General features: G+C 44.7%; 1 long non-coding RNA gene across 1 annotated transcript; it reads left to right on the forward strand.

The window, feature by feature from the left end:
- Positions 1–8737: 8737 nt before the first annotated feature.
- On the forward strand, positions 8738–9668 carry LOC148115732 (uncharacterized). The gene is made up of 3 exons (XR_015731728.1): positions 8738–8796; positions 9086–9134; positions 9606–9668. It is a non-coding gene; the product is annotated as an uncharacterized LOC148115732 (long non-coding RNA).
- The last annotated feature ends 6558 nt before the right edge of the window (positions 9669–16226 follow it).

A 16226-nucleotide genomic window follows, 5' to 3' on the forward strand; every position in this document is an offset into this window, starting at 1 on the left:
TTTGAGACAGTTGTGTGCTGGGATTTTTGAGTAAAAAGAATAAAATCATATTTCCTGTATCAAAGGTTTCTGTGCTTTTGTCTCCTGGGTGTAGAATTGTAGGACGGGGTGGGGGGAAATTTCCTGGATGAAGAAACCATGTGGTTTTGCTGTCTTCTGGAGTCGGCTGTGGTTTACTGGACACGGAGTACAGGTAGTCCTCAACTTATGACCACAACTGAGCCCAGAATTTATGTTTCTAAGTGAGAAATTGGTTAAGTGAGTTTTGCCCCATTTTATGACTTTTCTTACCACATTCGTTAAGTGAATCACTGCACTTGTTCCATTGGTAACACGGTTGTTAAGTGAATCTGGCTTCCCTGTTGACTTTGCCTGTCAGAAGGTCGTAAATCACATGACCCCGGGATACCACAACCGTCATAAATATGAGTCTCTTCTCAAGCATCCGAATGTAAATCCTGTGACCGTGGGGATGCTGCAATGGTCTTTGGGGTCCAAGCTTCCTTTAGCCAGGATTTCCCCCCACACACCCCCGTCCACTGGAGGAGCCTGAAAAGTTTAGCCTTGCGACAAACTCTCTCCACTTGGAGTTCAGACTTGTGTGCGTGTGCCACAAAATAGTTCTCACCCCCTTCGATTCCACCTTCTTTGACTTTCCATTGTCCGCAGTGCTGAAAACTTGACTTCTCGGCTTTCCCACCCTCGTCCCTCCCCTCTTCCTCCGGTTCCCTCTCCAGAAAGAGCTCCTTCCCTCCACCTCCTCCCCTCGCTCGGCTCCACCCGCCACACTTTGCCCGCAGTTGATCCCACCTGTGACGGGGAAGAGAAGGGCGAGCGCGGAAGAAACCCCGTCTCTGCAGTTGTTATATTGGTAACACGGTTGTTAAGTGAATCCCAGCTCATTCGCTGCAATCACTTTCCAGTCGCGTAATTCAGCGGGAGGCTGCCGTAGGGAGACCCGTTTGGAGGGATCTGGGGGGGGCGTATCCCACCTAATTCGGCTGCGTTTTTTCCCTTTCCAAAACACCTCCAAGCAAGCAGGGCAGGGGGCACCGCAGCAGCTGAGCCCGTCCCCTCCCCACAGTAAGAAAGAGGCATTTGGGGAAATCAGGAGCTTTGCCACTGAGCCTGATGTCACCAGAGGCCTTCCCGGCATGGCTAGTATGTCTCCAACCAGCCAGCCAGGCCTGCCATCCCCGCCCCAGGCCTCCCCCCACCGCAGCCCTCCTCCTTCCTGAGACCATACAAAAGGTGGTTTTGTATGTTTCTGGAGTCGGCTGAGGTTTCCTGGACACGGAGTACAGGTAGTCCTCAACTTATGACAACAACGGAGCCCAAAATTTATGTTTCTCTTTTTTTTGAGTTTTTTTTTCACATGAACATATCTCAAATGTAGTTTTTTATCTGACATATTTTCTTTTACCTTTCATACTAATACAATCTTCATCCTAAACAATTTATGTATGTGCAACATAAATTCTTGACAACCATCCTTCTTCTCCCTCTCCTCTCTTTCCTTTCCCTCCCTTCTTCCATCTACTCTTCTACTTTCTTCTTTCCTCCTCCTCCTTCCTTTCCCCCACGCCTCTGTCTAGCTGCCTTCTCCTCTCCCAGCCGATGTCAATTAGGATCTAAGGACCATTGAAAGGAATTTCATTAGGCAACTTAGCCCAGAGTGAGGCTTGCCATGAGCCAGCGGGGGGGGGGGGTTTGTTGGCACGCTCCGTGTATTTAGTATTTGCTCAGATTTAGCTCCCGCGGCTTTCCCTGGTCTTGAAAAGGTTTCTGCCCTGAGTCACCGTTTCCTCACGACGGACGTGCCCAAGAAACGAGGAGAGAGATGTGCCTGGAAAGCGCCGCCGCAATGACCCAAAGCAGGAATGCGCCTCACGGTGTCACAAAAAGTGTGACATGATTCAGCCCCTCAGACTGAGGCGGCAAAGGGAAGGCGGGGCAGGTCGGCGTGAGAAACGTTTGTCCGCCTAGTTGGGCGCTTCGAGGCTGGGACTTCGGCGGAGAAGGAGCCATGCAGCGCGGTGAGGCTCAGATGGGGCGCAGGGGGCAGAGAAGGGGGGAGGAGGAGGGCAGCGGGAGCCTCGGGGGGCCAAAGACAGGTTGGGGGGGGGCTGCGATCTGCCTACCATCAGTCACAGAAGGGGGGGAGCGGCGCCTGAGCGGATCCTTTCATTGAGAGATTGTCCAGTTTTATGTTTTATGCACTTTCAGCTCTTTACGTGTAACTTATAGGTCGTGGCTGAGAGGCGGTGGAGCTAAATTCCACGCAAACAAATGAAGTGTATTTTTAACAGATCAACAGAGTTGGAAGGGACCCTAGAGGTCATCTAGTCCCCCCCACCCCCCGCGCCTAAGCAGGAGACCCTGCACCATTTCTGACAGGTGGGCGTCCCATCTTTTCTTGAAAGTCTCCAGTGGTGAAGCTCCCACAACCTCCGAAGGCAACTTCTGTTCCGTTGCTTGATTGTTCTCACTGTCAGAAAGGTCCCCCTTCCTTCCAGGTTGAAGCTCTCCTTGATCAGTTTCCATCCATTATTCCTTGTCTGGCCCTCAGGTGCTTTGGAAGATAGCTTGACCCCCTCCTCTCTGTGGCAGCCCCTCAAGTATTGGGACACAGCTATCATGTCTCCCCTGGTCCTTCTCTTCACTAGACCAGCCATGCAACCGTTCTTCTTCGTATGTTTTAGTCTCCAGTCCCCTAATCACTGTGGTTGCTCTCCTCTGCACTTTTTCCAGAGTCTCAACATCTTTTTTAACCCTCTGTTAATGCAATTTAGGATTGCACCGGCTTTTTTTTGCTGCCGCTGCTGACTCATATTTAGTTGGTTGTAAAAAACTCGTGCTGGCTGTTAGTTATTACTTTATTCGTTTCTAGGTGTTGGCAGATCTGTTTTTTTTTTATTATCTTTTCCAGGATCTTCCCAGATATTGAGGGCTGATTGGTCTGTAGTTATCTGGGTCTGTTTTTTTTTCCTTTTTTGAAGATGGGAACCATCAGCTTTTTTCCAGTCCTCTGGTAGTTCCCGGGCATTCCAGGACTTTTGAAAGATGGGTACAGTGGTTCTGAGATGACATCTGCCAGCTCCTCTAGAATTCTGGGATGTAATCCGTCAGGTTCTGGTGATTTGCATTCATCCAGGTCAGACAGGGGTTCTCTTACTCTTTTTTTTTTTTTGCTTATTTTAACTTTTATTTCCAGTCTGTTTTTTACAGTTATGTTTCTGGTAGGTTGGGCTATGGTTCCTTTTTGCATGAAGACCGATGCAAAGAATGAGCTGAGCAGCCCTGCTTTCTCTCTGTTGCTCGTTACTTCCTTGCCATCTTCTCTCTTTACTGGACCAACTGTTTCCTTGATTTTTTTTCTTGTTATTTGTATGTTGGAAGAAACTTTTTTTTCTTATCTTTGACTTTTGTGGCAAGTCTGTTCATTCTGAGCCTTTGCTTTCCTGACTTGGTCTTTGCAGATTCTGGCTATCTGCTGATCTTCTGCCTTAGTTATGTGTCCTCCTTTCCATTTTTTGTACTTGTCCTTTTTGTCTTTCAATTTGTCAGAGAGATCTTTGTGCAGCCATGCTGGTTTCTTCTTGGATTTCTTGTTTTTCTTTCTCAGCGATATTGTGGTGGTCTGGGCTTTTATGATCATATTTTTCAGAGTTTCTCAAGATTCTTGAGATGTTTTCCCCTTTAGGATATTCATCCGAGGAATTTTTGCCAAGTTCTCTCTGAGTTTATTAAAATCAGCTCCTTTAAAATCTAAGACTCTGGTATCATTGTGTTCTATTGCTTGTGTTTGCATTGAGTTGAATTCTAGTATGACATGGTCACTCTCACCCAAGATTCCTGCAGTTTCAATTCCCTCTATTACTTCTGTTTGTAAGTATTTATTTATAAGTATTACAATAAGTATTAAGTCCAGAATGGCTCTCCCTCTAGTTCCTTCCTCTACCTTTTGGACAACAAAGTTGTCAGCTAGGTTGGTTAGGAACCTATTTGATTTCTCATTGGTGCAGAATTAGTTTTCCAATGGTTATCAGGGTAATTGAAGTCCCCCTTCACTATTGTTTCCTACATATGTTTGTAAGTTGGTTGGCAAAAGGACATCTATTTTTTCTGCTTGATCGGGTGGCCTATAGTATTCACCTATGGCCATGTCATTCTTTTTGTCTTTTATGTTGACCCATATGCATTCTAGGAGGTTTTCATCTTTGCTTTCATGCAATTCTGTAGCAATATAGTGGTCCTTTACATACAGTGCAACTCCACCTCCTCTTTTAAGGGGTCTAGTTTTTTTAAAGAGTTTGTATCCTTCTATCAGAATGTCCCAGTCGTGGGTTTCGTCCCACCAACTTTCTGTTATTCCAACTATGTCGTATCTAACTTTGTGCATTAAGTTCACCCTGTTTGTTCCCCAGACTTTGTGCATTTTGTATATAGGCACTTGAGATCTTCATGCCTGACTCTGGGTATGCTTCCTATGTCTCCTATTTGGTGTTTGAGTTTGTCTTCCTTCCCATCCCTCCTTACTTCGTTGTTTGCCTTGCTTTCTAGGAGTCTTTGACTGGAATTACGTCCTGGAGATCCTAAAGACTGGTCACCCTCCCCTCTCAATTTTAACTTAAAGCCCTCCTGATAAGTTGAGCCAGTCGTTTTCCAAAGACATTCTTCCCTGTCTTTGTGAGGTGCAACCCATCCCTTGCCAAAAGCCCATCTTGGAGGTGGAACAGACCATGGTCCAGGAATCCAAAGTTTTTTGGGCGACACCAATTCTTTAGCCAGTGGTTCATTTCTAGAATTCTTTGTTCTCTTAGCAGATGTTGTCCTTTCATTGGCAGTACAGGTGAAAAAAACCACTTGTGCACCTAAGTCCTTGACTTTCTTGCCTAGCTGCTCATAATCACTCAATACTGTTGTCAAGTCCTTTTTTCTGTCATTGGTCCCTACATCAGTGGTGGGTTCCTCCCGGTTCGGTCCGGTTCTGCCAAGCCAGTAGCGGTGATGATATGACGTCACCGAACCGGTTCTCCCCCCCGCCCCCGCACCCCCCCACCCACGTTATTCTTACCTTTTATTTGGTCCCACCCCCAATCTATTGCTGCCTCCTGAGTCCCAGCTGATGACTAGAGGGAAAAAAACTGTTTAAACTCTTGCTGGGGGGCTTCAAAGGGCCGTCCTACAGCTGATCAGTGTTAAAAGCAAACAAATGAGTTGGGTCCTAAGTGCAAGGACCTTCCAGACTCTGGAATGACTCTGACCAGCTAGCCACGCCCACCTAGTCACATGACCTCCAAGCCACACCCACAAAATAAGCCACGCCCATAGAACCGGTAGTAAAAAAATTTAGAACCCACCCCTGCCCTACATGTAGTAGTAGAAAGGACTAGTAGTCTGTGGGTTTTATTATTTTGGTTAGTTTCTCAGCCACATCTTTGATATTAGCTCCAGAGAGACAACATACCTCGCTGGATTGACTGTCTGTCTACAGATGGCAGGTTCTGTTCCCTTGAGAATTGAATCTCCTATCACCAGCACTCGCCTTTTTTTCCCTAGGGAGGTTTGGAGTGTTTTTCTCTCTGTCACAGTATGCTTGGTGGTGCTACTTTTTAAGGGACATTTGATGGTGCTTCTTTTCTGTTTCTGCATGTCAGAATGGTCAAACAAGTGGCAACTCCAAATCTCAACCAACAAATGCTCTGTCTTACACATTGGCAAAAAAAATCAGAACACAAAATACAAGCTGGGCGGATAGGACCTCGTAGACGACACTCACTCTGTCAAGGACCTTGGGGTACTCATCTCTAATGATCTAAGTGCCAGAGCCCACTGCAACTACATTGCCAAAAAGGCATGAAGAGTTATTAACCTAATCTTGCATAGCTTCTTCTCTGCTAATATTGTACTACTAACTAGAGTATACAAAACATTTGCTAGACCAATTCTCGAATACAGCTCATCTGTCTGGAACCCGCACTGCATATCGGATATTAATACAACTGAGAGGGTCCAGAGATATTTCACGAGAAGAGTCCTCCACTCCTCTGTTCAGAGGAGGAACAGAATATCTTATGCCACCAGACTCAAACTTTTGGGCTTAGACAACTTAGAACTCAGACAACTTCGGTCTGACCTAAGTGTAGTACATAAAATTACCTGCTACAATGTCCTATCTGTCAATGACTACTTCAGCTTCAACCACAACAACACACAAGCACACAATAGGTACAAACTTAAGGTAAACCGCTCCAAACTCAGTTGCAGAAAATACAACTTCAGCAACAGAGTGGTCAATGCCTGGAATGCACTACCTGACTCTGTGGTTTCTTCCCCAAACCCCCAAAACTTCTAACCTTAGACTGTCTGCTGTTCACCTCACCCAGTGGTGAAATCTGAACCGGTTTACTACCAGTTTGTTGGCCGCACACGCACACTGTGTGCCAAACATGCATTGCATGCACAGTGCACACCAAACGCGAGCCAAAAGGAGGCTTGGGAAGGTACGTAGAAAGTGCAGGGGAGAGTGTGATCAGCTCTGCCATGCAATAATGGGAACCTTTTTAAAAATCTTTTAAAACCATTTTTTTACTACCAGTTCGGGTGAATAGGTAGTAAAAAAATGCTCAAAAAAAAAAAGGGTTCCGAGGACCATGTGGCACAGCTGTGATTGTTGGAGCCTTTTTTCTTACTTTTAAAAAGTATTTTATAACTACCTATTTGCCGGAATCGGTAATAAAAAAATGCCTAAAAAGTTTTTTTAAAAAAAGTTCCGATCATCAGCTGAGCGATGCGCGATCATCTGAACTTTTTTTTTTTTTTACTTTTTAAAGCGCTTTAAACTACCAGTTCTGGAGAACCGGTAGTAAAAAAATGCTTTAAAAAGTTTTTTTAAAAAAGTTCCGATGGTCGCGCGTTCCTGAGCTGATCATCGGAACTTTTTTGTTACATTTTTTACTACCGGTTCAGCGAACTGGAAGCATTTCACCCCTGACCTCACCCCATTCCTAAGAGGTCTGTAAGGGGCGTGCATAAGGGCACCAACCGTCCCTGTCCTAATGTCCCCTTTTATTTGTAAACGTCTCATGTATTCACAATCATGTTTATATATTTCATGTATTCACAATCATGTTTATATATTTCATGTATTCACAATCATGTTTATATATTTCATGTATTCACAATCATGTTCATACTTTTATCTGTAATCTTACATATGCTTAACAAATAAATAAAGCTGGGATCTCATTGGACGAGTCAGAATCTAGTGAAAGTTCCCAAAGGAAGTCGAGCTTAGAAACGAGAATGCAGTTCCAGCTGTGACCAGCAGAGGACCTTAAGACAACACCCTGATTTGGGGTCAACTGGATAATTCTCCCTCCGTTCCTTGTTGCAGGACCCAGGAGACTCGAGCTGTCCCTGCTTCTGTCTCTCCAACCAGGAGCCCCCGGATTAGGAGGTCAGTGGGACTCCTTGGGCCTTTCCCTGCCGCCTGCCTCCATCTTGGCTCCCTGGGCATTTGAAGTGGGGGATGGGAGGGAGGCCCTCCCTCTGAAGAAGGAGTTGGGGGAGAGGGGAGAGTTTGGATTATGGTTTCAGGGGGGTCCTCCCATCATTCCCACTTTTAGTCCAAAACCACCATCCTTTCTTTACTTGCTTTCAACTACTTTCTTTATCACACAGAAGTAAAAGGGAATCTCTTGAAAAATATTGAGACAACTTGATGTGTGTGTGTTTGTGTGACAGAGAGAGAGGGAGGGAGGGAGGGAGGGAGGCAGAGTATTCATTTCAAGTCAATTCTCAGTGGCTAACACACTGAGCCTGTCGATCAGCAATTAGGCGGTATCCCTAGTACAGGTCTCCTGCGTGAGTAGGGGTTGGACTAGATGACCTCCACGGTCCCTTCCAACTCTCTTACTGTTATTCCCCTTGCAGGTCAAAATGAAGCCCGGAGAGGATTGTACTTGAACATACAACTGGGCCTTTCTCTAGTCTCAGGTCAGCCTCTGCCATTCCTGTATCTGTGGTTTTCTTTGTTTCTTGTTGCATTAACATCCTTTGCCTTTTCTCCCAGGCATCTTTCCTGGGAAGCTGTCAATAGCAACCTTGTGAGAGAAACCAGCTGGAGACGGAAGGCCCCAAATTCTCCCAGGGGCCCTGGGTCATGTAGGGCTTGGACCCAGGTTGCCCCAATCCAAGCGCTCTCCTTCCTCCCTTGGCTCCCTCAAGGGCTTCCCAGAAGATCCTGCAAGAGAGCCTCCAATTCCCTCCACAAACTCTCTGCCTTTTCCACAAAATTTCACATTTCACATATTGACTGTTCACCTCCCCTTCATACAAAATATGCTGGTAAACAACAACAACAAATGAGTAAAAGACACTCTTGGCAATGAATGGCTTCCGGCTTCCAGGAAAACCTTTGGAGAAAAGGCTGCCCCTGAAAGGGAGGAGCTGCCCCCCCCCCCCCGTGAAGGTAGCTGAGCCCTGCCCTCCCCCACCAGGACCCATCCCGACCTGTCCGGCCGCAGAATCCTAGAGGAGGGTTTTCAGGCCCCCAAATCTGGTTTCCCCTGAGAGTCCCAATCCAGATCAAAGCTTCCTGGATAAAGACTTGTGCAGCCTCTACGTGAGAAAGCCAGAAGCCCAACAGGGTCAGATCTTTTGCCAGCCAGTGGGACCCCTTCAGAAGAGAGAGAAGTCTTTGAAGGGGCTTCTTTGTTGTTCTTCTAGATCAGGATGGATTCCGAAGTGCAGCCCATCTTCAAATCCAGGCTGGGAATCCTGGGATCAGAGGTGAGTGTGGGAGAGAAGTGGGAATCTTGCCCTGCAGAGGAATTGTTGGCAGCATGAATGTGGGGGGGGAGACTTAGTGGCAGCTCCTCCTCCTTGCATGGAAGCCCCCTTGGATCTTGGGATCAGGGGGAGCCACAGATCCGGAGGATTCAAAGAGAGCTCTGGGGAACTGCTGGGTCACGGGGAAAAATTCACAATCCCCATTGAGGGAAGACATTTTGTGTGGCAGCTTTGCTCAGACTCTGGGGGGTTCAGCTCTCTCAAGTGTCTCATGGCTGTTTCTTCACAGGTCCAGGGGGAGCTTTGCTTCCTTGGAACTTCCATTTTCTCTGGGAAAGGTAAGCAGATTTTGGGAGCTATTCCTAGGTTGGTTTGAGAATCAGTCAGGATTTACGTAAACCTCACTCCTTTCTCTAATACTTCAATGTGCGATTCTTTGAAAATCCCATTCCCCATTTTAACCAACTGTCTGGTCTGGACAGCTGAGGAATGAGGACTCCATTCACACTTCACTGCATGGGGGGAAAGGGTCTGCCCCAAATCCTAGTTTTGGGAATTCGCCCTCCCTGAATAGGACCCCAGCTCACCCCCCCTCCCCTAATTCTCAGTTTTTCATTCCTGGAAGACCCCATGCTGGTGTCTGCCAATTCATAGAGCATTTCGTGGGTAAAAAGCACAAAATTAAATATTCCAAGCACTGATGTTCCCTCCGATCAATTCCCATTATGAATTGGAAGGATATTCCCATATCCAGTATTTAAATCCAGTTTTTCTCAATGCCTCCAAGTGTCTCATATTTATCATTTCAGGTCAGGGCGGATCCAGAGACGCAGCATATTTTATTCTGCTCTTAGGCTGTTCAGCAATTGGTGGTAAGTTCCAGGAAGTGGCCCTTTCCAGCCTTGAGATACCTCTGTTTGAAGGGAAAGGGCAGAATTATCTCTCATTGTCCATCCATTCGTCCATAATAATTGGAATATTTTTAATTAATGAAGGGGATTGTAATAACTGGAATATTTTCAAATGCATTCTAACTAAATAAGAAAAGAAAATTGAAATGATATTGGATTATCAATGAATTAGATACAATTAACTGGTTTTTATAAAAATGTTGAAGTGTATTATTTGGAACAGTTGATAAAGAAAATTTTTTGGAGACTGGAATAAGAGATTCTAAAAAAATAATTAGGAATTGTACTATGTTGTATGAGTTTAAATGTAGGGGTACTGGAGTAAGATTGATATTTAATTGATTTTTCATTGAATATGTTTCATTAATGAAATTATGATAAATGGATTACTTTTAAAATAAGAGATAAGAATATAATATAATAGTAATAATGAATTATCTAAGTCAATATGAAATGACAAAATGTAGGGATATTTAAGACTTGAAAATAAGACCCAGAAATAAGACGTTTAATACATAAAATTGCAGTAGTTAGAACCTTTGGTTTAAGATATATAGTTAATTGGTTTCTACGAATACGCTGAGTTGTATTATTGGGAATAGTTGATAAAAGAATTATTGGTGATTAGAAGAAGAGAATTTAAGGAAATAATTGGGGATTGTACTATGTTATGTGAATCTAAATTTAGGGGTTCAAATTTTAAAGAGGGAAAAGAAAAATTGAGCTATAATAGGATGAGAAGTCAAGATGAAGGGCAATATTGGTTTCTTAAAATTAAAGAGAATAAATGTAAAGAGAAAAATTGAACATATAAAATTATGTTAAAGATGAACAAAAGTCTGTACAAACTTAAGACCAGGCCAATATTCTGTTCAGAAAAGATGTATGTTTGTTTGTGTGTTTTTTTTAAAAAAAAAACTTTACAAAAAAAGAAAACAGGCAGAAACCGGACAGATTTTCTTTTAATTTTGGGGACTGGCTGTATCCAGAAAAGTTATGAACAATATTTGCAGTTAAATCTCATCAAGGATGTTTTCCTGTTGGAGTTCAAGATGTGCCTCACGCTGCTTTCTCCTTTTCTTCCCTCCGAAGGAGAATTCCAGGAGGCCTCCAGGTATCTTCTGCCTTCCAAGGAAGATTCCCCAATTTTGCTGGTAAGTCCTTTCGACCCACAAAGATTGGCCCTCAGTTGATTCTCTTCCACAGGATTCCAGGATTTAGGGAGAATGAGATCAAGATTCCCAACAGCCACATATTTCTCTCTGCTCTTCCAGCTACTCATAAATGGCCTAGTTGGACAAATAGCCATGAGGACCGAGCGTTGAACAAATCCAAAGCATCTTTTGTAGTTTTCATGGGGAATTCATCCCAGGCCCAGCTCTATACATCACTCAGAACCTACCATATATGCCACAGAAGAGGACCTGGGGACATAAAAGGACACCACCTCCTCCTTCTAATTAAACCTCTCTCACATTGAATTCTAGGGAATCTCCCACGTCTGCATGGCCGGATCCAGCTGGTGGCTAACTAGGTTTCTTCAGGATCTCCTGGACCAACATTAGAAGAAAGGACAACATCTCTTTTATCAGCAGGGACTCTGCGAAAGGAAAGGCATATTAATACTTTCCTGTATGAAAAATTTCATATACTCAGGAAGTTTACCTTTTTACTCTGATGGGTTGATAACCCCCAAAATTAACCCCCCAGAGTTCTTCAGGGCTATTTGAATTTGCACTTTTATCATTCAAAGCACTTTAAGATGGAGTCCCCTTTTATTCTGCGATTGGAAATACTTTGCACCTGAAAATTGGGATTCTTTTGATAAGTCATTTTTGCTAGAAACTTATCTGATCTCATGGATTCCACCCATAGAAAATATGAATTGAATCATGTATTTATTTTTATACTGAGATTTCCTTTTAATTGAAATATGAATATTAAAGTATTTTGATAGAGATAAAAAGAGTAAGCATAAAATATCACAAATCCAGGTGAAAGCCATATTCAGTATAAAGCCATATATTTCTTGAATGGGAAGAATAAATAAATGGATTTGTATTTGCTTTTTTTTTTAATTGCAGGAAACTTGTAAAAAATAACAAAAAATAAATTTGGGGTTATTATGGGATATCAGAGCTCTTTCAAGGAACAATGTTCAGTAATTGTTCAATTAAAAACCTAAAAAAACCTGCATGACTGTTTTTGATATAGAAAATGTTTACCTGGAGATAAATCTGGGTGTAGAATTCGGGGATAGGATGTGGGGGGAGAGTCCTGGAGGAAGAAACCATGAGGTTTTGCAATCTTCTGGAATCGGCTGTGGTTTACTGGACACGGAGTAAAGGCAGTCCTCAACATGACCACAATTGAGCCCAAATTTATGTTTCTAAGTGAGAAATTTGTTAAGAGAGTTTTGCCCCATTTTATGACTTTTCTTGCCACATTTCTTAAGTGAATTGCTGCAGTGGTTAGATTGGTAACACGGTTGTTAAGTGAATCTGGCTTCCCCATTGACTTTGCTTGTCAGAAGGTCGTAAAAGGTGACCCTGGGATACCACAACAGTCATAAATATGAGTCTATTCTCAAGCATCTGAATGTAAATCCTGTGACCATGGGGATGCTGCAATGGTCATAAGCGTGGAAAATGGTCATAAGTCATTTCAGGGCCGTTATAACTTGGAACGGTCACTAACTGAGCTCTTGTGTGGGCTGAAGAGGGCTGGGGTCTTTGGGGCCCACAAACACCTGTCCACTGGAGGAGTTCTTCAGCCAGAGAGCGAAGAGCCTGAAAAGTTTAGCCTTGTGCTGGACAAACTCCCTCCGCCAAGAGCAGCAGTTTTGCTCTCCCAGAGGCTGGCTGGAAAAGGCCACTCTGGATACCCAGGCAGCCCTCAGGAACCAGTCGGGCGGCAAAGGCTTGAGGCCTTCCCTGCTGGCTTCCTGGCTTCGTCCTTGGCCTTCAGGGGAACCAGCAGGAAAGTTTGCCTCTCGCGATCCCATGGTTGTGGGGCGATTGGCAATAGGTGGTACGTGCGGATGGGTTGCCAAGCATCCCGATTGCAATCCTGTGTTCGTGAGGGGGCTGCACAGCCATCACTTTGAGGACCTGTTGTAAGTCTCTTCCTTCTGCACCATCATATTTTTGTTGGTCATTGAGTGGTCGTTAAGTGAGGACCATCTGTACATTCAATTGAATTATCTACTGTGCTGAAACTGAGAAAAGTCCCAAAGAGGCGCTTATATTCAGATTGTGATTTGACAATGCATTGTCCTGTATTGTGTTGCTTTCTGGGATGTTTGTGTTCACTACAGCCAAAAATTGCCAGGAGGGCGAAGGGCTTTACGTATTTGAGCTGGTGAGAACTTTGGGACGTCTTATTTCTGTAGGGAGCCTTCTATGTGTTCAATGTCTAACAGTTATAAAATGACTCTTTAATGAGATCATTATTTGTTATTACTGGGTCACCTTCTCGGTTTTTCTCCACCCTTTTCTTTTTCCTTTCCTTTCTCAGTTTACATGCCAGCCGTCTTCCTCGTTCGTTTCCAAATTCAAAATACCTCCGTTTCACATGGTTCACTTTAGTTTCTATTGCTCAAAGTCACGTGACCAAAATTGGGATGCTTGGCAATTGGGTTGCATTTATCACGGCTGCAGTGTCCCTGGGTCATGTGATCACATTTTGGGCCCTTCTGACAAGCAAAGTCAAGGGGGAAGCCAGATTTACTTAAGAACCACATTGTGACCTTAACAACTGGGGCAAGAAAGGTCGTAAAATGGGGTAAAACGTAACAACTGTCTCAGCAGCAGAAAGCTTGGGCTTGATTATGGTCATAAATCAAGGAGCTACCTGTGTGCCAACTAGATTCAATGCTGAGCAGCTTGAAATGTTTCAGAATGGACTGAATTTAGAATTGAGAGCCAGAATAAGGAGCATCTCAGTTATAGGCAGGATTCAGAAACAACCTTTGTTGTAAATTGTGATGGTGTCATCCCATTTTTCTGCACTGCCAACCTGAAGCCTTGAATCAGTGACCTTGTCTGACCCTCAGCATGACCACTCTAGGATTTGTTTGGGTTTTTTAAAGTGTATTTGGTTCAATAGCAAAAGCCACCACTTCCTTTTTATTGAGCTTCTGTTTTGTCTTGGAATTGGGGACTAGAGAGAAGTCATCTTGTTCTGCTCTGAAGGTCAAACCAGATTGCTCTTAATTACAGAAGATGCTAGCTCCCCCTGCTGGACAGATAAGGAATCTGCAGACGTTTATAGTAGTTTAAGAAGCTTCCATTGCTTCCAATGGACAAACGGTGAAAGCCTTGGATAGAAGCATGTGATTAGTTTCCCAAGTGTGGAATTACACTGAGACTGTGAGTAACATACAATAGGTAGCCTAGCCTGGGGAATACCATCCCACAGGAGATTACGTGTGTGATGAAGGTCAGCTGTACATCCTTTGGAATAACAGTAACACTATTGGCAATATGAAGTCTGCACAAATCTACCAATTTAGAGAAACTGCTGAACAATCTCAGATTCCAGAGACAAGACATTATATGAGTATGAAACTGGGATATTGCATCCAGTTTTGGTCACCACGATATAAAAAGGATGTGGAGAGTCCAGAAAAAGGGCAGAGAAGAGCAACCAAGATGATTAGGGGACTAGAAGAGGCAAAACTGTTTGAAGAACAGTTGCAGGAATTGGATATGTCTAGTCTGATGAAAAGAAGGACCAGGGGAGACAGGATAGCAGTGTTCCAATATCAAAGGGGTTGCCACAAAGAAGAGGAAGTCCAGCTATTCTCCAAAGTGCCAGAAGGCAGGACAAGAAGCAACGGATGGAAACGTATCAAGGAGAAAAGCAACCTAGAACTAAGGAGATCAATGGAGCGAATTGCCTTCAGAAGCTGTGGGTGTTCCATCGCTGGAAGTTTTTGAGCAGTTCTGAAAAGTTTTTGGACAGCCAAAAAGGTATCAGGTCTCCCACTTGAGCAGGGGGTTGGACTAGATGATCTCCAAGGTCCTTTCCAACTCTGTTATTCTGAATTTAGAGAAATTGTAGAAGGGCCATTTCAGCTGTAACAGAGAGCTTTAGCGATCCTGTGGCTCCCTCTGTTGGATCTAGATGGAACCCTGCAGCTTCGGTTCTGAGATCGACTTCCCTCCACTGTAAGGACTTCCTTCTGTGGACTGTACTCAGAGGATGGGCAAAAGGGGAAGATGGGCATTTGGGGTGCAGGAGGGGTTTATCATCAACTACTCTCGTGTTTTGATGAGAGAGGCATGATGGAGAGGGCCACGTCAAGGCTCTGATGGGTAACCTGCAGCCCTTTTTGTGTGTGGGGAGGCTGGACTGAACTCTGGTTACAAGATTTGCTCCATGTGCTGGATCTCAAATCACAAAGGCAACGCTGGCTGAGAGTTATGGGACCTCAATTTCAGGTGTATTTCAAAGACAGCCCAAGGTTTGGAAGGCAGGCACGGAAATGCAGGGAATCCTCATTTAGTGACCACAATTGGGATCAGCAACTGGGTTGTTAAATGAAGAGGTCGCCAAATAAAACTGCTGCTGTGCTTATCATCTTACTCCGCTGCATTACAGTCTTGCAAGGATCCGTCGGTCTAGTTACTTTCCCATTACAGCCCTAACTGCAAACGGTTGCTAAACAAGGCAGTTGCTAAATGAGGACCACTTGTAGTTCAGACAGGAATTTTCAATAGAGGGGAGACCCTAGAAACGCACAAGGCGTGGAAAGAGCTTCACTGGGAAAGGATAACTGAATTCTCAGGAAAGGATCCACTTTTGCAGGGGGTGGACTGAATAATAAATCAGTGGAAAGTCAGACTTGTCCTAGTGGGATCCACACAGGGAGAAATGAGAAAAGGCTTCCCTGGGAATAATAAACTCTCCTCTCAGAAAAAAAGGCACACGGGAAAACCACTTGCAGCCCTGGAATTGGGATCTCGGAAACACTTGGATTCCTCCGCTTCCTTCAGTGGCGCTGGCCGCAGCTTTCGCAGGCGCTGCAGAGGACGGCGGGGAAGTTCCGGGATCAGCTAAGAGCTGGAGCAGCCGCCGCGGCAAATCCCTGCCCCCCCCCCCCCACCGGGCCGGTCTCTCTGACAAATCAGCCTGGAGGAAGAGGAACGCTGCCAAGGAAGCTCTATAGTGCGAGGGCACTATAAGCTCCGAAATATTCGCATAGTCTTTCTTATCTCTGCCAAATAATTTGGAGCCAATGGGGAAGCTTCGATAATAGACCACCTCCTACCAACTACAGAGGATTCAGGGGTTTGATTGAGGGTTTGGCATCACTCAACGCTCAATCGGCAGAGGTTGACTTTGCAAGCTTTGACTTGGGCACAGAAAGAACCATGGAGCGTGGTAAGCCTGGAGAAGGAGGGCAGAGCGAGGCTCTGGGTGCCCAAATAGGTTAGAGGGGCTCCAATGTTCGGTGGGAGGGGGGAGGGCAGTCAGGGAAGGGGAGGGGAATCTTCGGAGGGGGAAGCATCCCCT

The sequence above is a fragment of the Pantherophis guttatus genome, chromosome 2, assembly GCF_059756535.1.
Source record: "Pantherophis guttatus breed Tessera chromosome 2, ASM5975653v1, whole genome shotgun sequence".
Lineage (NCBI taxonomy): Eukaryota > Metazoa > Chordata > Lepidosauria > Squamata > Colubridae > Pantherophis > Pantherophis guttatus.